Source organism: Parasteatoda tepidariorum, chromosome 8, assembly GCF_043381705.1.
Source record: "Parasteatoda tepidariorum isolate YZ-2023 chromosome 8, CAS_Ptep_4.0, whole genome shotgun sequence".
NCBI lineage: Eukaryota > Metazoa > Arthropoda > Arachnida > Araneae > Theridiidae > Parasteatoda > Parasteatoda tepidariorum.
The window spans coordinates 26,669,631-26,694,366 of NC_092211.1; the positions used below are offsets into that span (position 1 = coordinate 26,669,631).

The 24,736-nt window shown below is 30.7% G+C and overlaps 1 long non-coding RNA gene across 2 annotated transcripts in view; it reads right to left on the reverse strand.

The window, feature by feature from the left end:
• LOC122270172 (uncharacterized) overlaps positions 1–24,736 on the reverse strand; it is a 127,155-nt gene that overhangs the window by 42,875 nt on the left and 59,544 nt on the right. The window contains exon 2 of one of the 2 annotated variants that reach the window (XR_011637525.1): positions 4,267–4,363. The exons of the other annotated variant lie outside the window; for it this stretch is intronic. This is a non-coding gene — a long non-coding RNA (uncharacterized lncRNA). The remainder of the gene's footprint in view (positions 1–4,266; positions 4,364–24,736) is intronic. 2 annotated transcript variants of the gene reach the window in all.

Sequence of the window (24,736 nt, forward strand, 5' to 3'; positions counted from 1 at the left end):
TGCAACGAAGTGTGATTTGACGAGGTTTAAAGCGAGTAACTGGTAGTTATTAACACAATCATTCAGCAAGGAAATGTAAAGAAAGTAAAGATGACTGGATTTTAGTTCTGTTTTACAATTATCCTGTACTGGAAAGAAACCAATTTTGTCTATTCCATCGAATAATATTTCACGTATATATTTGATTTTTGGGGTACAACACTAACAAACAAAAAGAAGAACAGAGAAATGGATAATCCCAAGAAACCGAAGAGGAAAGAATTAAAGATCTTATAAGTATCCAAAACCGCTGGGGCATTTATGGGTGATTCTTTTTAAACATGACATTTCGGACCAAAAAATTTCTTCAAATTTCAAGTCTTCAAAATAATCTAAAATTTTTTTTGTATACTTCTTTCGTTACATTTATTAATATCTTACAGACAGCAGTGTAGTTTATTGACATTTGCTCGAGAAAAATAAAATAAAATAGAAATTCGCCAAATCTTGAATGCCAGGAAAATGACATATTAGTTTAGAAGTTTAAAAAACAGTCATTTTAAGTTAATAGTAAGTAACTCAACTTAAGCCTTTATGTTAGATGAACCATAAATTGCTTAAATTAATTCTTTTTATCCACTGTAGAAATAATCAAAAAAAAATTTTTTGTTGCTGATATGTGCATAATAAAATTGTATATAATAATCAATCATTAAATAAATAAATAATATTGATTAGATCCAACCATATTACAATCAAACATAAACTTGGTATTTGGTTAATATTTGCGTTTCCTCCTTACAGTATTAGCAGTTAAAAAAAATTTCTGGTTACACTTCAATGTCCTGGAACTCATAAGCCAGGAAAATGACAGCCGGGATAATGACAAATTCGCCATTTTATAGCATATAACTTGACTTTAATTTAATATTTTAGCCTAAGACGTTTACATTCTGCAGAAAACAACAGGATTTCGTAAAATAACTCAGATAAATCTATGTAGTTTACGTTATTAATGATTTCAAGAAGCCAGGAAAATGACAACAGAAAAACCTACTCATCTTGAAAAATTTTTTGAAATAGATTTTGAACCAGAAAATTGGTTCTTTATTCATGTAACAAGACATGTTCATATAGGAGGGTATCTAATCAATCTATTAACATAAGATATTGATTGCTGGCTCTATCTATTTTGGTTATAAACCACTAAATAAAAGTAGCCAGGAAAATGACAGATTTTCTTGGGACAAACAAATTATTAACAGAAAAAAAATATTTTAAACGAAGTTTTTGTAAATAATACCCTCTGCGTATATTCTAGAAATGCTTATACCGGTTGAGATAAAAAAAATTAGATATTGAAAAATTTATGGGAAGTTTTGAAGCTAGTTACTATTGGAAACGTTGTTTGGGACATGCCAGGAAAATGACATTTTGAAGTTCAATTAAATTTTTTAACTATACAAAACAGTCAATGCTAGTGCAAAGTCATTTTAAAATGCTAACATCAATGCAATTTAATAATTTTTTTTTAAAAAAATGTTCTTTTAGTATTATAGTATTCGATCTTGGAGCAAGGGACAGTGAATTTACATATTTCGTGAGAATCACCCTTATTACATTACATCATCAAGTATACCATTACACAATATTTTGCCTAATAAATCAGAGGTAAAATATACAACCTGCCCTGTTTTGCTTCTAGGCTACCGCGGATTTTCGTATTTTATTTTATTTTCCATTTTAGTAGGCAATTTCGAATTTTTTTTTCAAAGCTTGTTATTTGTTTTTTGATCCACGTCTGGTGAGTCGTGGAAATGGGCACCTATTATTGAATGCTCGAAACATATCTACTTTTTCCACCTTTATAATTTATGAGACAAATAAAGTATTTATATTACGTCATCAAGTACACCATTAAACAATATTCTGCCTAATAAATCAGAGTTAGAATATAGTAATGCATTATGGAAAAAAAAATTTATTGCTTCCAACGCTATTTCAAGTGGGTATTAGTTTTTCAACTGTCAGCTAATAATTCAACCGTTGAAAATTAATATTTACTGAAAATCTGATAAAGATAATAAATACGGGAGAATGGCATAAAAAGAACGAAAGGTGATAATTGACTAGTACGAGCACTTGGTCAAGAAAATAAAAAGAATTTTCACTATAATTTTTTTATTTATTATTTTTTTTAAATTTATATTTTTAATGAGCTCCGCATCTTTAATTATAGTAGTCAGTATGAGTTTCATTACACGTTTCGATATTATGGAATTCTGCAATATGTTCTGCACTAAATTTTATAGTTGTTATTTATTGAAAAACATTTTTTTACAGATTAATTATGTAAAATCTGAAGAAAAAAAAATACATATTTCTCTCGCCACACTATGTTAATTAAAAAAATAATATATAAACGAAAAATTAGTTACAATTTTATCCTTAAAAAAGAATTAAGTTAAGAACAAAGGTTCAGAGAGGAAATCAATTAGGTTGTGTTCCTCCTTTTTAATATGACAATCAAAATACAGCTAACAGAGAAAAAAAGTACTTATTTTTATCTATACTTTAATATGGTGATATCTAAAATATAATGTTTTAATGATTAATAATTGCATGTTTCTAGCAGTGGCCCCCACCCCCCCAAGCTCTTGGGCGCATTCATCCCCCCCNGGAAGTGGAAATATTGAATTAGTATACAGTTTAATTTGTTTTAAAGATATATTTAATAATACTTGGGTTATTTACAGAGTCAGTGCCCCCCCCCCGAAGCTCTTGGGCGCATTCTCGCGCAAATTCTAAACCCCCCCCCAAACTATTCGTTTTATTTAGTGTAAAAATCCCCCCCCCCTAAGCTTTAAGGTGGCACATCACGCGCCCACCTTCCCCCTGATGGGGGCCCCTGGTTTCTAGAGACAATATCTAACTAGTATCTAATTCAGTAATCAAATTAAAATGCTACAATAAATAAATTAAAATATTTGAATCACGAAGAATTAAAAGTTTATAATTCATATCTTTGATCCGCTTTTAAATTTTGATCGGCTTTAAACTGTCATGTCAAAAATAAATGTCCCACAGTCATTTTGGTTCTGCTATAAAAAATAAAATAAAACCGGCGTTAACATTTGTTAACGCACGCTTTCGTCTTCAAACAAATCGTCTGCAAAACTATAAACAAAAGAATTTCGTGAACGTCACAACACAAATCTAGCAGTTTAGTGTAAAAAACGATAATAAAAAATATTCTCGCCTGCCTTTTTACATTTTATTAATTTTTTTTCTTCATGAATAGCATGGACAACAATAGAATACATAACCGCGCATGGGGCGAATGTAATTTTGAAGAAGCTATTGTCAAAGATTCTAGAATTACGTCACATCCTCAGGATATGGAGGCATAAAAAGTGGACTTTTTTCATACAATGCATATGAGGACATTTTTTTTCGATCATTTGCTGTGAAACAAATGAAAACACTTTCCTTGAACTTGGCCCAGTGACAGGACCTTTTGTTTTAACTATTTTTTATGTTCTAACGTAATACACCTTATTTTTAACACGTGTCTGACCTTGTGCCTTTAGTGAAGATGTTATGACAAAAGAAACGCCTCTTAAGATTTTATCCAGCCATATCAATTCAATTTTTTTTAGGTTCTGTAATTTATGAACGAAATAATTCGAATTCATTTAAAGCCGAATTTGAATTAATTTTTTAGTATATTTTAGAAAATAATTGTGTCTCGAATTTTAAAATTGTTCTTCTTATATTCTGTCCTCACAAGGTGGTATAGCGAACTAAATTTATTTAGAATAATCGATAGATAACGATATTGATATTCGATAATTTTTAGGTGCGGTATAGAGAACTAAACTTGCTTAGAACAAATGATTAATAACGATATTAATATCTGATAGTTTTAAGAACAAGAAGCACAATAGTGAAATAAACTCGTTTAGAACAAATAATAGATGACGATATTGATATCCGATAATTTAAGAACAAGGCGCTATGGAGAATTAAACTTGCTTAGAACAAATGATTAATAACAATATTAATATTTGATAATTTTAAGAGCAAAAGTCACAATAGTGAACTAAAATTGTTTATAGCAAATGATAAATGGCGATATTGATACTTCATAATTTTAAAAACTATGCGCTATAGTGAACTAAACTCGTTGAGAACAAATGATAGATGACGATATTGATATTTGATAATTTTAACAACAAGGTGCTACTGTGAGATGTAAACTCATTCAAAACAAATGAATAAGATTACCTTTCTCATCTAATACGACCATTTTTACAAATGACCGGATATACAGAAGTCGGATTGTAACGAGCCGGATAATAACGAGCTGGATAATCAGGAATCACTATAAGTAAAGGAATGCAAAGATTTGTAGTGTTGGTCATTGACTTATATATATTATAAAAAGGCAAAATTAAAAAAATTTAAAAATTTATTTTTTTTAAAAATTTTAAAAAAGAAAAGTTTTTTGGAAACGAATAACGAATTTCGTCTTTCAATTGAATTGCCTTTCAATTCACTGAAAAAAAATTTTTACTTCGCATTTTTAATTTAAAAAAAAGTAATTGTCCTGCGGGTACCATGACAACATACTCTTAAGATTCATTAAAAACATGCAACAACACGAAAACTTCGTATAATAAATTAATGTGCTGATTTTTAAAGTTGTTCATAGCAAAAAGTGTAGATAAATATTTTTTCAAAATGCAAAATTTAAAAAAGTTTTAAAAATTATAAAAATAAATAAATTCTTTTTTTTAAACAAATAAAGGTTTGTTCATTAGTGTAGGCGTGAATCACTTAAAAACTATTTATTTTGCTTCATATATTTTCAAAAATTTTTTTTTATCATAACAACAGTTCAACATCATCATTCATTAAAAACCAACCAAGTAACAGCTCGAAAACTTCTTATAATAAATTAATGTGCTGATTTGCAGCGTTGGCTACTGTAAAAAAAAATATATATAAATATTTTAAAAAAATGCAAACTTAAAAAAAAATGTTTTTTTAAAAAAAAAACAAAGGTAAATTTTTCTTAGTTTTAAAAAAAAAAAGTTTCTTAAATTTCTTAAAAAATTACCTTTTTAAAATTAAATTATTGGTTGCCTATTAATGCCTCTGAAGCATTCAAAAAGCTATTTATTTCCCTTTATTTAGTTAAAAAAATTGTCCTGAGGGTACCATGACAATATTTCCCTTGGCATTCATTAAAAAACAAACAAAGAATAACACGAAAACTTCGCATAATAAATTAATTATAAAAAAAAATGTGCAGATTTGTAGCATTGTTCATTGAAAAAGAAAATATTTACTAAAATACAAAATAAAAAAAAAGTGTTAAAAACTTGAAAACCATGAGATTTTCACAAATTTTTTTATTAATTTTTTAAAAAAATATATTTATTTCTAAAAACAAATCATTGATTGTCCATTAAGTGTGCCAGTGAAGCACGCAAAAAAACCATTTATTTTCCTTTATTTATTTAAAAAAAAACGGTCTTGAAGGTACCAGGTCAACATTTCCCTCAATATTCATTATAAAGCCAACCAAGTAACAACACGAAAACTTCGTATAGAAAATAAATTAATGCACTGATTTATAGAATTAGTTTTTGCAAAAAATATATTACGTATAAATATTTTAAGAAAAATGTAAAATTTAAAAAAAAGCGTTACAAATTAAAAAAAAAAAAATTTAATTTTTATTTTATTTTATGTATTTATTTATGGCTTGATTTTTTTTGAAAAAAATTAGTTTTTCGAAAACAATTTATTAATTGTCCATTAAGTATGCATTCAAAAAACTATTTATTTCCATTTATATATTTTTCTGAGGTTACCATGACATTTCCCTCAATATTCATTAAAAAAACCAAGCAAGGAACAACACGAAAACTTCGTATAGTAAATAAATTAATGCACTGGTTTATAAAATTGGTTTTTGCAAAAAATATATTATGTATAAATATCTTAACAAAAATGTAAAATTTAAAAAAAAAGCGTGAAAAATTTTTAAAAAATGTGCATTTTTATTTTATTTTATGTACTTATTTATTGCTTGATTTCTTTAAAAAAAAATTTGTTTTTTGAAAACAATTTATCAATTGTCCATTAAGTATGCTTTCAAAAAACTATTTATTTCCTTTTGTTTATTTATTTACTTTTTTTAAAAAGGGCCTGAGGTTACCATGACAACATTTCCCTCAACATACATTAAAAACGAACTAAGTAACAACACGATAACTTCAAACCTGATCTGCTTTTCGAAATTTCTTAGTTATTCAAATGCTCAACAAGAATCACAAATTGGATATGCATCAACTCAAACAGAGTCTGAGCCAAAAGAGCCTATTCTTAGGACTTCATATACATCACGAAACGTTGAAAAAGGAACACTTTTAGTGGAACTTTTATTTCTATTAGCTAGCCAGGAGGTGAAAAAAAAAATGGAATAAAAATAAAATATAGTTAATGGTGTCAGTAGGGTGGAAACAAATATCAATTCTAAATGTCATTACTACAAGCAACAATCACAGTAATGTTAGTTATTATTATTATGTAGAGTTAAAAATGGGTATAGCGTGTCTGCGTCTGAGTGTTTTAACTGAGACCGTGATTTGATACATTGTTGCTGCGGCATAATTTGTTTTGGTGATTGTTTTAAAATTATTTTAGTCATTTTTACTTCATTATGCATGCATTATTTCTTTTGAATGTTTTTTTTTAAACATTCTAAGATTAATTATTGTTAAGAGATCTTTCGTCCTGTTGCAGGGATGGAGACGGGGAGGGAAAATATAAGCCCATATGTAAATTATAAGCGCCTCACCCAATCAGAATTTGAGGTATCAAGCGTGCGGTATTTTGAAATCTTTATTAATTTTTTCTCACAACATTATGCCAATAAAATGTTGCAATCTTCAGTTTTTGCTAGAAATTTAAATAGTTTATTAGTGTTTAGATTTTTGATAAGACGTTAAGATAAGACGCTTTGATAAGACGTAAGATAATTAACGTTAAAGAAAATTTTTAGCGTCATATAACTTGGTTTTCATCAAATTTTAACTGCAATAAGAATAGATTTTTAAAAAAATCGAAAAACTGAGAAGCGTGTAGTTTTAAATTACTTAAAAAATTGTTTGTTGTTGAGCCAAGTTTTGGCTCAAAACCAGAAATCGCGTCATTTTATTGCTTTTAAGTTTTGAGAAAAAATTCATAGAAGTTCTAAATACAGTCAAACCCCGTTAACACGAAATCGTCGGGACCACCGAAATTTTTCGTGTTAACCGAATTTCGTGTTAACCGTTTAGGTAGTGGCGGCATCTAGTCAACAATTATTGAACTACTAAACAATTACTTATATATTACAGTTCTTAAAAGTTACTAATGAAGACATATTGCAAATTTAAGTGAATTTAACATAAAATTAAAAATACTAAAAACAATGAACATTTAAAAATAACTTGAAATTTGGAGAAGAAATAATGAAGTGAATTGAACGCCAAATTACGAATTTATTTATCCGTTACGGAATCAAGGTTGAAAAAAGTCAGTTATTGACTTCTGTTTTAATTTCTTAAGATAACACTTATTAATAAAGTCATTTATATGTTCTAAGTTATCTAATGCATCCATAGCATTTTCTTGTTGCATGAGGAAACGATTAATTACTTTCATTGCACATGTCGCCTCATTTAAAGTAACTGGATTTTCTTGTTCAATATCGGACTCTTCATCAGTTGTATCCATGTCGACATCATCATTTTTCGCCGATAGTTCAGCGATTATGTCTTGATCGGTGGTTATATCCGATGTTAGCAAATCTTCGTCTATAGTGGTGTAGTCTTTGAACAAAGGGGCTGATAGAATCCCGCGTTTTTCCGCTTCTTCGATCAAATTAGTCAACGTTTCTGGTTCTGCTTCACTTATTTCTTGAAGATTCATTTCTTTTCCATCTGTGAACCCACCGCACTTGAAACTGTTTATAATTGTTTCAGAAGAAACATTGTTCCAAGCACATTTTAAGTATCTCATTGCGTCTAATAGATTTACAGAAAATGTAATTTTATTATCAAAGCAATGGATCATCTTGCGTACCATTTCTTTTCTGTATTGCACCTTCAAGCTATGAATGATACCTTGATCGCACGGCTGAAGTTTTGCTGTGGTGTTAGGAGGTAAAAAAACACATTTAATCGCTTTTAGTCCGTGAATATCATTATGAGCACTACAATTGTCAAGCATCAAACAAATATTTCTTTTTTCCCGAAATAGTTTCCTGTCCAAGTCTGTTAACCATTTCTTAAAAAGCATTTTATTCATCCAGGCTTTCTTATTTGAAGCATATACAACGGGTAAAGTTTTTAAGTTCTTAAAACAACGTGGGTTCGCTGATTTACCTACGACAAACAAGGGCAATTTTTCGGTCCCATCCATATTACAAGCGACCAAAACAGTAATTCTCTCTTTAGAGCATTTTCCGCCGGAGCATTTTTCTCCTTTAATGCTCAATGTACGGGAGGGCAATGCTTTGAAAAAGAGTCCCGTTTCATCAGCATTGAAAATGTCACGTGGCGCGTAATTTTTCCTAAGAGCAGGCCACTTTTCAGACAAAAATGATTCCACAGTCTCCTTATCTACAGTTGCTTCTTCGCCACAGATTTTATGACACACAATTCCATGACGCTTTTTGAATCGTGTTAACCAACCGTTTGAAGATGCGAAATTTGTCACGCCGAGAGCATCCGCAAAAACTTTTGCTTTTTCTTGCAATACATGACCCGTTAAAGGCAGATTCTGACTCCTTGCTTCACGCACCCATCGCAAAAGCGCTACTTCGATCTCCTCATTTCCCCCTGTTCTCATTCGCTTTCTAGCTGGCTCAAATTGATTGATAGCATATGCGACTTCAATTTTTTCACGATTTTTTATAATCGTAGATAGCGTGCTGTTGGGAATTCCATATTTCGTCGCGATCTCTGTTTTCTTTAATATTCCATCACAAACTTCATTCAAAATTTTTTGTTTAGTCTCTAAGGACAAGGATTGCTGTTTTCGACTCATTTTTACGAAATTTCAAGGGCAACTGACAGTCGGACTCTACCACGATCATGTGTGCTTATGCACTACTTTCCACCCCCTTCCACGCACGTGCAAAGAACATTCCGAAACAGAATAGCAGCAACCAATCAAAAGAGATAATTATGGAAGGATGGGACCTCGATTCGAGGGTAGGAGTAGAAATTTCAAAACACTAATTCCAAACTCTTGTAAAAGAAGAAATTTTGACTTGGAGTGAAAAAAATTCTTTTCGTCTTAAGCGGTATTTTGCGATTTGGGTTTCGCGTTAAAAGAATTAATTAACACTATTCTTCAGACTCGATCGACGGGACCTAACAATTATTTCGCGTTAAGCGAAATTTCGTGATAAGCGATTTCGCGTTAACGGGGTTTGACTGTATTATCAAGAGATAATTTTCCTTATCTAATAACGCAACCCTTTCATTTTATAAATTTTTTTAAAACTATTGTGCTGTCTAATATTACTAAAGCATCAAAAGGTTCTTAAATAAATAAATAAAAATATCGAGAAAACGCAAATTAAAAATTTTACCTAAAATCCAAGAATCAAATTTAAATATTCTCGTTAAAAGAATTTCTAAGCATTAGCAAAACATCTTTTGTTGGTTTTTAAAATTGAACTAAAGTTTTATCATAGTAAATAATATATAAAAAAGAGATCTTCAGATTTTAATCTAAAAGTTCCAATTATGTATGCAAATTTCGCTAAACAATCTTTTAAATATTTTGGGTATTTTTTTCCATTTCCCCTATAATTGTGTATTTTTTAAAAATAATTCTATAATATACTATTATAAACATGCTTCAAGGAAGAAAAAAAAAAAGAATCGTCAAGAAACTTAATTTTCTATTCATTTGCGGGCGGACCAATAATTAGGGTGATCTCTTGGATTTCTAAGAAAATAAGTACTTCGCTTTTAATACAATAATAGATTTAGTTGTATAGATTTAATTGTATAGTAAAAATAGATTTAATAAATAGATTAAATACATTTAATGCATAGGAATAGATTTAATTGTATAGTAAAATAGATTTAATTGTACAGTAAAAATAGATTAAATAGATTTAATGGATAGGAATAGATTTAATTGTATAGTAAAAACTGTTTAAAGGTACTTTAAACAGTTTTTAAGAGTTTTATATATAGTTTTCAAAACAAATATAAATTATTTTTAATTGCTGTTTTAATCGGCCTATTATCTCTAGTCGCAAAAAAAATTCATACTATTTTAAGTAAGCTTAATGTATACAAGCGTTTACACCAATGCGATTTGCATGTCTAAGTGCATATATACAAAGCACACGTAATTTGATACTGATTCTAAAAGGAAAAGAAAAGAAAAAAGAATTCTCAGAATCGTACTAAATTATTCACAAAATATGTCAAATTTAAGATTAACAGTTTTTGAAAAACAATGCATAAAAGTATTTATAGTACTTATTTACTACACACTGCAGGTTGTTTTTTAAATAAATATAAAACACTTTGCGTGTCAGCTTAGGTTATTTCTATCTCTAAAACTAAACACTGAATAAATTTCTCTTAATTTTCTTCCGAAGAAATTTGAATAATCTTGCCCCACCCCTCATAATAATCATGTAAAATATGCTTCCAACTCCTAAAATTTGAAAATAGGCGCTACCCGACAACAAGCATTTCTAGACAAATCCAGACATTGTTTCCATAGTAACTGATTTTAAAGCTTTATTGGTCTGACATGCTTTCAAAGAAAATTAATGAAAATTGAAGTTCGAAATTGCTTTAGCTATTTACTTAATACCTTTTTCTGAAAAATGCATTGTTTTATAGTATTTTCAATAAAACAAAGTAAATAAAACATGTAATACAAAAAAAAGCGGCTTCCACTCAAAACAAATAGTAATTTCTCTCCACGAATTCAAGGTCACACAACCAACCAGGAAAAGGCGCTGTTGCCATGGTAACAGATTCTCGTTGCCACTTCACACAGAAATCTTAGTGGAAATGCGTGCGCCAATGACAGTTCTAGTAGGTAAAGCTGTCGTTTTAAATAATATATCGCCGCTCTGCCATTTGGGAAATTAGGCAAAATCACGTTTTCTGCTTTAGCTTAATTCCACTTAAAAGACAAATTTTTAGTAGATGGGATTACTGCATTAAAAGGATTTATTTTAAAACTTAATTTATATACTAAATCATGTTTACACAAAGGAAACTATATGCTAACACGTTTTATTGCAAAAAATTGTTCAATTTTTGTTTTGATTTATTGTCGAATGTTTTTCTTTTAATACAAGTTAGATATAGAATATATGATTAAAATAGTTCTTGTAGTAAGTTTTTCAATGTTTATTAAATATAAATTAAGTACATATAATTAAGTAGTGGGTTATCTTTTAAACATTAGTATGGTTTTCAATGTAAGTTTATGATTATTATTAAAAATAATTCTGTTATTAAATTTTAGGAAATAGTTCGATAATTCAATAATAAAATTAATTCTGAAAATGGAACTATATTCTTATAACTATATAAAAAAACGATAAAAAAAAGTATTTAGCCAGTGTTACTTATCAATAACACAAATTGATATATTTTGCTAAATTCCATTTTTTTCCCGTCCCTTTCCTCATTTTTTTTCGTTCTAAGAAGGATTACACATGGGGAAAAAGTTTTTCTTGCATTTATACAAATGCTTGTGCCTAATTTGAATGTGGCGATTTCAAATCTAAAGTTAGTTTTGTTCCAAAAGCTACAAATTTTTCTAATGTAACATTTTCAGTCTATTTGTTAACGAAATGTTCAAGTTTAAAAACGTTATGAATAACAGGGTTTCGTGTAAATGTTCTGACAAACTTCTAGGGGTGTTAGGTAGGAAACATCATCAGGATTAAAATTGCTTAGGAATCCATGGAAATATACATGCAATGACGTCGTACGCGGCTAGGGGTGCTTTCTCTATTATGTATGGCCTGTTCAGAAGCTCACGAAGAAACAGTTCATAAGAAAGAAGCACCCCAGTGGCGTATGACGACTTTTACTTTGATGTGCTCCTATGCAATTTTAATCTGTTGTACCCAACTGTCCTAGAAGTTTGTAGAAACCCTGTTATGTATAACGTTTTTAAAAATATATACTTCAACATAAAATAGACAAAAAATTTTGTTTTAAAGAAAACTATAGTTAGTGAAAATCTCCACGATCTGTTAAAAAATATCTCATACAACTCAATATAATAATAAAATAGTTCCCGAGTGTGATCATTATAATAATTCTTATTTATTTATTTTAACTAATATGGAAACAAAACTTTTCTTTTCTGTTAATCTGCAAAAATCCCCACCTGACTAAGAAATTAAAAAAAAAAAAAGTTTATTTTTTTCTTAAAAATAACTATTTAAGTAAAGAAAAAGTTAAAACAGGACAAAATAATTAATAATCGTAAATTCAGTTGTTAAAATTAAATAAGTAAAATTCGAAGCATACTGGAATCCCTTCCACTGATGATTAGTTCCTTCCTGGGGAAGCAGGCCTCTTTAGTAATATCCACACTGAAACAATTATTTCGCTTCATTTCTAATGATTGAGTATACACCTCAGGAAAGACAACCACAAGCGAAAGTGCAGGAATGCATGCACATTCCGAAAGAAAGGAGAAGTCAAGGTCAAAAGCAATGAAGAAAGAAAGATCAAAATAAAAAAATATATAATACGAGATGAAACGAAATAAAGAAAAACTAAGGATGCTAAACATGGAGAGAAAGGCGTCAATCAAAAAAGGCCCTGTCCTTGAATCTTCAAAACCTGCGATAAAGAATATGATTTTTCTTCTTCATCCACTCTTTCTAAAAACAAAGATTAAAGTATTCTTTTACTGAAAGGAGTGATAAAGAGTCAAGGATATTCTTAAATTTGTATAAATTATCGTTTGCATAGAAGGATTTTTGCTCAATTATTTTAAATAACTATTTTTTCCCTTTTTTTATCGTTTGGTCTGAAACTCTTTCTGGACGACTGAGTTTGATGTTGTAAATGTTACTAAGTTGCATAATTGCGCTTAATTTTGTGTAAAGTGCCTTCTACAAAGCTAGATTGGCTGAAAATGTTTCCGTTTGCCTGTTTCTGTTCGGATTGAAATCGATTCATAACATAACTAATAGATTGATAATATAACTCATACGTAATGTAACTATAATCCTTGATAAAGAGTCAAGAATGTATTTAAATTTGTAAAAATATATGCTTCGTTTAGCTAGAGGGATTTTGTTTAAGTATTTTGCATAACAGTTTTTCCTGTTCTCTCTCTCTCTCTCTCTTTTTTTTTTTCGTTTGATTTGGAACATTTTCTGGATGACTGAGCTAAGCTTGCTATTGTATACATGTATATACATATACATACACATATACATACATCTACATATGTGGTCTCGTATGCTCAATGCAAAGAATGGCTTATAAACCCTTGTTCAGTTGAAGAATAGTTGACCAACTTAGAAAAGAACAGTACAAAGATACATCCTTGATTGTGACTGGAATCTTAACTACTACTTCCACTCTCAGAATGTTAGGTGGAATGATATTATTGTATTAAAATCTTTAACATAACTTCCCTCCAGGTCTCAGAAATGATCAATGATTTGAACAATCAAAGAAAGAACTATAAAGGTGCTAAAAAAAAGAAAGAAAAAATACATGGCTTGCTCAGTTCTACTGACGAAGTCAGTTATTTATCCTCACCAAGTTTTAAAATTAATTGAAAAATCCTCAATAGATGGCGTTGTAAACCTATTATGAATAACCTACTTATTATGTAAACCTATTATGAAAACCTATATATCAACCTACAAAATAATATTTTCCAAATAACAATCATTTACAGCAACTAGGGCAAAGTTTGTGGGAAATTTTTTTTTATTAATTAGAGAAAATTAATTGCGAAATGTTTCAAATAGAATGGTCTGATGCGCAGCAGAAAATTTTGATTCGCACTTTTTCTCAGTGATCAGTTCCATCTGCTGATATAATATATAACTAATTTCTAATCTTGGAGCAAATAAAAACTTGTTTCCTAAGCCCAACATAATAAACTATACGCTTCCATCTCTTATATTTTTTATTTTATCGACTTTCAAATCATGTCATTCTAGTGACTAGTAGTACTTAATAACGTAAACCTCGCGCCTCTAGATTACTGAAGGCTTAGACACAACAAAAACTTAAAGCAGATGTTCGGCTTATTCAAAAGACCAATTTTCTCACAGTATTAATGAATCCATTGAATATGAATACTATCCGCTGTGTTAATAAATAAATCATTAAAAAAAAATTAACTACATTAAAATGTGTAACTCATCACTTTCTAGAAGAACAATCAGTGAAAGCGAATCAGCTCTTCCGCTCTCATTGGTTAAAGATTTCGCAATCAAAAACCTAGCTTGAATTGATAACTAAAAATACGAGCTGGCTGATCTAAGTTGTTTCGAGTTTTTAAGCACATTTTTAAGGGTATTTAATTTGGTACGTAAAGCAAAGAATGGTCAAAGAATATGTACAATGCTCAAAAATAAGAATAAGTAATAAATAAACTGACCGACCACCCAGAATAACTTTTGATCTAATGATGGATCTTCACGTTCTAGGACTCAATCTTAATAATTCAAGGAGGTGACTTCAAATATGCTAATTAATTAGTGCAGATGATAGTTCAACTTACGAAATCAGACGAAAAAAATGTTTTTTTTTTTCTGAATAAACATACCTTTTTTTTTCTCCTTACATTCGGATTTCTAACCCCCAAAATATAAGGGGTAACCGCAATCTAGAAAATATGATCCAAGGTTGAACCTTTTAATATTTATTTTACTTTTTGCATATTTCACCATATATCGAGAACTTTTTGAGCGAGTCGAAAAATTACTGCACAAAATTATAAAATCCGTTTATCCAAAGACATGAAAAGCAAAACTTTCAGTAAATTTTCATCATTTTATTTATTATTAGTCGAAAAAATTTTAAATTGTAAGGCATAAAATTTTTTACATCCTTTTAAAAACGATAATTTTACATGGCGAAATGCAACATTTGGGAGGTCGTTTCAATATTTCCTGCGAAAATTGAAATTTAAAAAAGTCGTATTTTAACCTAAACTAGCCATCTACGTTTTTTTTTTTTCCCCCTACTTTCACGATAATTTTAGCAAATGTTTTAGTTGAATTCCAAGCGTAACAAAGAGGAAATCCCACGAAGTATTTTATTCTAAAAAATATATTAAATATTTTTGAAAACAAAAGTTCTACTAGAATATGCTACTTTAGGGTGCAATGTTTAATTAATTGGCATAAAATAATGAAAGAGTAATAAGAGTAAGAGTTTTTAATAACTTATTCTTCTTTAAAACACACAGTTTTTTTTGGTAGAATAAGTCAAAATCATGAATGCTCTCTATCTATAATAAATTTTACTATAATCATGCATAACTCCAAAAAAATAACTTTTGAATTCATAAATTACAACAACATTCCTTTAAAATTTCCTTTCCAAATGCAAGGATATTGCTTAAACTTTCAAAATTTGCTACTGGTTTCAGTTGTCATGGAATTCAACTTTAGGTAAACAAAATCCGGACTGTTGTAACAATAGAAAAAGAGGCTTAAAGAAGAACATCTTTCAAATCATATTTTTTTAGAAAGTTGAACTGAAACTTCAATCACTTCTACATCAGCAATAAAAAATGAAATAAATGCGTAAATTTTTTTTATCAAACTGATATTGTTGGGTTGATTGACACCCGTTGAATGTCCAATAAATTTATCGATTAAATTCTAAGATAACAATCTCCAACGGAAAAGAAACACTTGTGAGCTTATAAAATTTTTGTGAAGAAAAAAAAAAAAAAAACATTTTAAATTGTTTTTATTCATTTATTGGATGCCAATAATTTTTTCACTTTTTTTCGTCCTAGTATACAGGCAATAGAAGTGATAGGAATATACAGCAAACGTTACTAAATTCCTTTTTAAATTGAACATTTTCAATGCTGCTAGAAAAACGAAAATAATTATAATAACTCAATCCGAGCCACGTATACACCACGTATGAATTGACCCGGTTTCGTATCCCATCAATGGGTGGTCGATACATTTTCCGCACCCGACTCGCACTTGTCTCGCAGGAGTTCCCTTGTCTTCGGGATTAGGTTCAAAATCACAAGACTATGGAGTTCGGCTGCGATGGCTCAGGGGATAGAGCGATCGCCTTCCAATGAGGTGAACCGGGTTCAAATCCCAGTCGATACGAATTCCGCATCCGGCTAGCACCGACCACAGTGCTGACGTGAAATATCCTCAGAGGTAGACGGATCATGGGTTAGACTCACCTTGCCATTAGGCTAACCGTGGGAGGTTCTCGTGTTCTTCCTCTCCATATAACGCAAATGCGGGTTAACTCCATCCTCCAAAAGTCCTCCACGAAGGCAAAATTGCTCCCAATACTCGATCCTCAATTTTATTCGCAACGAAATTTGAAACAAATTTTAACTACGCGCTTCAGATTTTAACTCCGTAGCTGTATGTAAACGTTTCGACCAAACAAAGTTATTTTTTCCTTAAAGTTTAATAGTTATAATTCTTTAACCAATTATCGAACTTCAATTTTTTTTATTCCATCGCACTCTCTGTAGATTTTTCCACACACTTTTAAATTTGGAAAAACAAAGAATTCTTGGCCATAGATGGCGCCACTGAAGAACAAGAAACGCACCCCCTGCTTTAAATTTGCGCGGTTTCACCAAGCAGGCTTGCTAGCGTGGCAAGTGACATTAGAAACAACAACAACAATAAATCTCATACGGAAAAAGTTGAATCTAAATAACACATTTTAATATAGCTGAGTAAAACAGCTTTTAACAACTGAAATTAACAGTTTTTATAATAATTTTTATTATAAACTCAAATCTTATTTCAGGCTAGTTCAATGTCATAAAAGGTACCAAATTTGCATTAGAATACGCACTAGCTCTCGGAAAATTTCTGGAGTCGGATAAAGAGTCGAGCTTACAGAAAGTTTTATGGCGATGAAGTTATAGAGTCGAGAACTTGGAAAACTTCAGGTGTCGGAGTTGGAGTTGAGTCCTTAAAAAATTCCCGGAGTTTAAATCGAGCTCTCAGAAAATTTCTGGAGTCGGATAAAGAGTCGAGCTTACAGAAAGTTTTACGGAGATGGAGTTATAGAGTCGAGAACTTGGAAAACTTCAGGTGTCGGAGTTGGAGTTGAGTCCTTAAAAAATTCCCGGAGTTTAAATCGAGCTCTCAGAAAATTTCTGGAGTCGGATAAAGAGTCGAGCTTACAGAAAGTTTTACGGAGATGGAGTTATAGAGTCGAGAACTTGGAAAACTTCAGGTGTCGGAGTTGGAGTTGAGTCCTTAAAAAATTCCCGGAGTTTAAATCGAGCTCTCAGAAAATTTCTGGAGTCGGATAAAGAGTCGAGCTTACAGAAAGTTTTACGGAGATGGAGTTATAGAGTCGAGAACTTGGAAAACTTCAGGTGTCGGAGTTGGAGTTGAGTCCTTAAAAAATTCCCGGAGTTTAAATCGAGCTCTCAGAAAATTTCTGGAGTCGGATAAAGAGTCGAGCTTACAGAAAGTTTTACGGAGATGGAGTTATAGAGTCGAGAACTTGGAAAACTTCAGGTGTCGGAGTTGGAGTTGAGTCCTTAAAAAATTCCCGGAGTTTAAATCGAGCTCTCAGAAAATTTCTGGAGTCGGATAAAGAGTCGAGCTTACAGAAAGTTTTACGGAGATGGAGTTATAGAGTCGAGAACTTGGAAAACTTCAGGTGTCGGAGTTGGAGTTGAGTCCTTAAAAAATTCCCGGAGTTTAAATCGAGCTCTCAGAAAATTTCTGGAGTCGGATAAAGAGTCGAGCTTACAGAAAGTTTTACGGAGATGGAGTTATAGAGTCGAGAACTTGGAAAACTTCAGGTGTCGGAGTTGGAGTTGAGTCCTTAAAAAATTCCCGGAGTTTAAATCGAGCTCTCAGAAAATTTCTGGAGTCGGATAAAGAGTCGAGCTTACAGAAAGTTTTACGGAGATGGAGTTATAGAGTCGAGAACTTGGAAAACTTCAGGTGTCGGAGTTGGAGTTGAGTCCTTAAAAAATTCCCGGAGTTTAAATCGAGCTCTCAGAAAATTTCTGGAGTCGGATAAAGAGTCGAGCTTGCAGAAAGTTTTACGGAGATGGAGTTATAAAGTCAAGCACTCGGAAAATTTCAGGTGTCGGAGTTGGAGTTGAGTCCTTAAAAAATTCTCGGAGTTTAAATCGAGCTCTCAGAAAATTTCTGAAGTCTGGACTCACAGAAAAATTTTCGAATAATAGTTGGAATCGAACATTTCAACTACTTCACAGTTCCGACCTAAATAATCAAAATTCGTTACCAACTTAGAATAAAAAAAGTTCCAAGAAGATCTAGTAAAGATTATAGCCTCAAATAAGAACGAAAAAGATATCAGAATTTGAACAGGCTGTCAGCTGGATTGTAACGTGATCCAGTCAGGAGGGTTATTGAGAGGAAAAATGCACCAATTGTTCTCCACAAATACTTCAGTTTATCAATGAGATAAAAAAGGACATTTGCCTTGCCCTTGAAAAGGGATAAAAAAGAAGAGGATAAATCAATAAAATCATATTCAGAATGAGACGTCATTTTTTGAATCACCAGATAGCACGTAAGAATAAAATTTTATGTGTACATGAACGGCAGATTTTCGTTCCTGTGGATATTTATTTTTCCTAGAACTAGAAAGGAGAAGGGAGGTGGGAGTACTATTTTCTTTATCTGATTTAACACGATTTTCCAGCAACTTCGGACTTCCATCATTTGCTGAATTTCTTGTATAGCAAAAATAATTAGAGAATTTTTTATCGTTTGCCTAATTTATCGTTTTATTTGTGAATTTTTTATCGTTTGCCTAATTTATCGTTTTATTTGTTTTAGTTCTCAGAATTCTTAAAGACAATTCTTAAATTCATTTAAAGTCAGTTAAAATGACCAATGTAGCAGGTGAATAAACTATCTCTTTGCATTAAAAAAAGGGGGGGGGATATATATATATATATAAATGGAACCGTGCAAGCGTCTACATTTTAAAAAAAAAAGAAGAAAAAAAGGTTTTTTGATAAACTGTATATTGTGCAATTCTTAGGATTTTGGAGGGTCACTAATTCAGAATATAAAGCTCGATTTATGAAATTTATTAACCTATTAATAACTTTCCTTCCAGGTGTTCATAAAATAGTTAGTTTATGCTTGAAAAACAGCGACTATTCTGTAATGTTAGTTGCATTGAACTTCTATGATCTTACCTTCGAGAAGAAATTATTGTATTCATTGTTTAAAAGGCAGAAAATTGATTTGTTATGAAAATATTTAATAACTTAGAAATAATTTTTTTAAACAATTTTTTTTTTTAAATTTAAGACAAATAATACATTTTTCTATTATTATTATATTTAAAGCGTAATATTCTCTGAAAATATTAACTACTACTGTTAATAAAATCATACTATTTTAAAACAATTGCCAATCTTATAAGTTTGTTCAATTTTCTTTTGATTTATGTAAATATTATTGATGTAAGTTGTAGTTCATTTACGTCGCTCTAGAGCTGCACAATGGGCTATTGGCGACGGTCTGGAAAATTCCCCTGAGGATGATCCGAAGACATGCCATCACAATTTTGATCCTCTGCAGAGGGGATGGCACCCCCGCTTCGGTAGCCCGACGACCTGCACGCGAAGTCAAGCACTTTACGGTAGAACAGTTTAACGAGGACCTATACCGCACACCCTCGGCCCTTACGCAGACTGATCCAAGTGGTCATCCATCCGCACACTGACCGCAGCCAGTGATGCTTTACTTCGGTGATCTGCCGGGAACCGTGTCCTAACGATCAGTCCATTGCGGGACTTATTGATATAAAATACGTTACAAGCAGGATTTTCGTAAAATTATTTTTATAAGATTGCGAACGCAAAAACATCTGATGATGAATAAGTCAGGGTTTATCAACTATAAATCAAATATTAAATTCAGTGGCTCTACAGCCCTTGGAGAGCCAAGGCCTACTGTGTCATTCCAATTTTCTTAACCTTGGGGCCTGGAGTACAGGAACAAATGTTCCAATTCTGTGGTAAGCCGATCGCGGAACCCCCAGTGTACAGTCCCCAAGCGTGTTTGGTACTCATTCTATTAATCCACTGATGGGATGAAAGGCTGAGTCAACCTAACCCGGTCCGAGTATAGAACCCAGGACCTGAGGCACAGAGGGCGATGAGCGACCACTCAGCCACTGGGCTTCGAGTTCAAATACTACAAGCATAACTAAACAAATCCTACATACTGCCCATGCAAGTTCAAAAAATTGTTAAATTTAACTTAAAATAGGTTGTGAAATGTAGAAGTAAAAACTGTGGGAAAAAAACTATTGTCATAAATATTTTAAGTTATGCTTAGCCTATATAGGATGTTCTGTAACCGCAATTAATATAAATTTTTTCCTCGTTCAAAATGAAGTCAAAAGGCTTGCACATGAGGAGTTGCAAGTCAATATTTAAACGAGGAAGAAACAAAATCACCACCGAAACATGTGGAATCATTATTGAGGAAAGCAGGATGATAAACATAAAAATCAGTTAGATTGCCTGATGAATTTATATTTTATAACCGTCGTTGAACGGCCGACCCAATTTTGAATCTACGACTACTAATGTTCAACTCCGTAGACTTGTAATTTTGAATCCAACTCAGAAGACAAGGGAGCTCCAGAATCAAGAATTGGGAGAGAAATTTTGCCTTCGTAGAAGACTTTATGATGGAACTAACCCACATGAAGAGAGAGACCACAGAAACCTCCTAAGTTTAGTCTGACGGCAAGGAGACTCTAACACATGATCCGTCTACCACTGAGGATATTTTACATCAGCACTGTGGTCGGTGCGAGCCGGGAGCGGAATTCATATCGACCAGCCATTGCTGGGATTCGAACCCGATTTACCTTATGGAGGAATGCTCTATCCCCTGAGCCACCAAGGCTCCCTGATGAAATTCGGAGATTTTTCTGACAATGCACCCGCAATCAAATAGGTTTTGATGTTTTCAGCATTGTCTTCCTCAGCAGTGATTTATATTTTTTTACATCATTTTTACAAGGATTTTCAAAATACTTGAGAGAAAGAAAGAGAGGGAAAAAGAGATTAAGACGTATTTTGAATTTATTTTTATTTCTTTTTTGATGTAAAATGCCATTTTACGATTTTTTTCACGTTTCGCATTTGGGGCGTCATTTTTTTTAACAATATTTCTAACGCGAAATTTAAAAAGCAGTGCTCTTAATTTCATTTTCAGAAACAAAGAAAGTTAATGAGAAGAATATAAGCAAGAAAATAACTTATAATTTCTTACGTAATCAATCTCTATAAAAACAAGGATTGAAATGAAATTTCAAAACAGAATTGCCACAGTTTTAATTTAATTTATGCTTTTATCTGTTTTATTTCACTACTTAAGGATATAATTGATGGAATTAATATATATTGATGGAATAGAAAGAATGAAATATAAATTGATGGAATAGAAAGAATGAAATATATACTGATGGAACAGAAAGAATTAAATATATACTGATGGAATAGAAAGAATAAAATATATATTGATGGAATAGAAAGAATTAAATATATACTGATGGAACAGAAAGAATTAAATATATACTGATGGAATAGAAAGAATAAAATATATATTGATGGAATAGAAAGAATTAAATGTATACTGATGGAATAGAAAGAATTAAATATATACTGATAGAATAGAAAGAATTAAATATATATTGATGGAATGGAAAGAAAATTACTTGATGCTTAAAATTAAACTAAGAGTATCTAAAAGCATGGACGCCTTCCATCACATTTTCTCCTTGAAAAAAAAAATTAAAAGCGAAATTTTATAGTTTTAAACTATTGCTCATCTAACTAAGCTCATAAATATCAAGAACCCTATGGGGTAAACCTTGAAATAAAAAATATTGAAAAACCCGCCAAACCAGGCGCCACTAAAATCCAAAACAATCATTGCATGTCATGTTAGGGGATACTAGAACTAGCCCCCTCTGTAATGGCGCCACATGCAATCACGATTTCTCTTCCTTGTTTTTAAATGGCTTCCTAGATGAAATAAATCGCTCGGCCACCACCCAAAACAAAAACATTGAAGTACTATAATAATACTACCATGCAGGTGTGGTGGAGAGGAGGAAAGGGTTGGGGTCTCAATGAGTGATTCGACCTTGACTTAGTCCGGGATCATTACTGAATTTTTTTTTGGTAACTTTTTTATTATTGTGTTGGTGGAGTTGAGCTTTTTTTTTCTCCTTTCATTATTTTGTTTTTTACTTCCTAGGACGAAATGAAGTGGAAAAAATAAGTTGACCTTGAAAAGACTTCAGTTAATTTCGAGACAGACAAAGATAAAAGGTATTTCTGACACAGTATCAAAATTTGTCTTTCTATTATTAACTCAGATTTTATTTGGATTCTAATTTTTATAAAAATTTAAATACTAAAATTTTTCTCGATTACCATTGCAATTTCCTCCCACGAATTTGCTTTAATTTAATTTTAATTTTTATTTAAAATATTAAATAAAATATTTAATATAATAATTTATGTAATATTTAATAATAGTTAATAATTTATTCAAATTTTATTTAATATTCGTTTAAAAATTTTGTTTAAAATTTCAATTTAATTTTTATTTAGAATATTAAATAAAATATTTATTATAATAATTTATGCTATATTTAATAATAGTTAAGAATTTATTCAATATTTATTTAATATTTGTTTAAAAAATTTATTTAAAATTTTAATTTAATTTTTATTTTTTCTATATATTAAAAAATCTTCAGCCCGCCGCTGATTAAAGGAAGAAGAATTCTTTGTTTTTCGAAATTTAAAAGTGTGTAGAAAAATCTACAGAGAGTGTGATGGAATAAAAAAAAATTTAAGTTCGTTAATTAGTTAAATAATTATAACTATTAAACTTTTAGGAAAAAATAGCTTTGTTTGGTCGAAACGTTTACATGCAGCTTTAGTGTACTTAACGCGAATTTCGTTTTAAAATTCTAATTTATTCGAAAGTTACGGCAGCATTTTTGTTTTAAATATAGACTAGTCATCCATTGTTGTAGCAAATTTATTTTTCCCTCTCTAGATCTTAGATTTTTATTTTATAAGCTCGCATACGAGTTGATGCTAATCAAAAAAGCACAAGAAAAATAAAAAAAAAATTAAATGTTGCCAGATTTAAATCCTAACGTTTATTACGAAATTTTTAAAAATGAAAAACTTAATAAAGAGATATAATAGCCTCAACCATTTGAATTATTTAATTCCTGTTGTAGTGTATTTACCACTAATAAAATACAATTCCAATTCACTAGTATATAATACTTGTTAACTCGATATTCTGCTTGGTCACAAATTAGCATAAAATTTACTATAAAAAATATTTGCAACTAACTTACCACTTAATAACTCTAAAATGGTTACTAAATAGCTTTAACCTAAAATGTAGCATGTAGTGGTTGTTACTTTAAAATATAATGGATAAAATTTTTAATTTTAAGCCTTTATTTTGAATTTTTATTAAAATCAAAAACGTAACAGAAAATAATATCAAGAATGGATGATAAATGAAGGTTGCAGGTAAATGCAGTGTTATGTAAGGGATAAATAAATAATATTCACTATTGATGCTGGTGACAGCCAAAGATAACTGACTGGCTCACTTATTTTATTGAGATTCATATCATGAAATGTTTTTTTGTTCGAAATGTAATGTTAACGAATCGAAAATATCTTGTAAATATTTTATTAGTTAATTGCATCACCTGATTTAAAGAACAATTATGTATATTATGTATATTTATACATTTAATCGCAAAAGTAAGGATGCACATGCATTTATGAGAATATATTTTTCTGAGCTGTGATGGCTCACGGAACAGAGAGTTCGATTTCCAATGAGGTGAACCGGATTCGAATCCCAGCGATGGCTGCTCGATACGAGATGAGACTTTCTCGTGATTCATATTGACAGGAATTATCAATCTCCTATTGAATGATAATTTTTTGAATGTTATTTTTTTTTAAAAAAATGTCACGCTTTTCATGTTTATTATTATTATTTTTGAAGTTATACTTCTTATGCGACTTCCAACAAGGTTGCGTTAAACGTTTAACGCTATATTTTTATTGGCCGGGAAATCACGTGGTAGGATCCAGTTTTCTCTCATTCATATCCATATTGTTTTGGTTCTCACTAGCATAAAAATAATAAAAGTCATAAAAGTATTCGTGATCGCAACGAACTATAGGGGGCGTTGTTGTATGAGACTAATACCTGCGATTTCTATATGAACAGTCATTCAGTTACTCTAGAGACGTCGTTAATGTAGCACGTAGCATTGCGTGCATTCTTTATTGTGGCTAATTAAATTTAAAAAAGAAAAATGCTTGATATTCTTTCTTATGCAAACGAAAACAAAATGGTATCTCTTTTTATTAGAGAAGGAATATCCAAAACACATCGGAAAAATATTTGTAC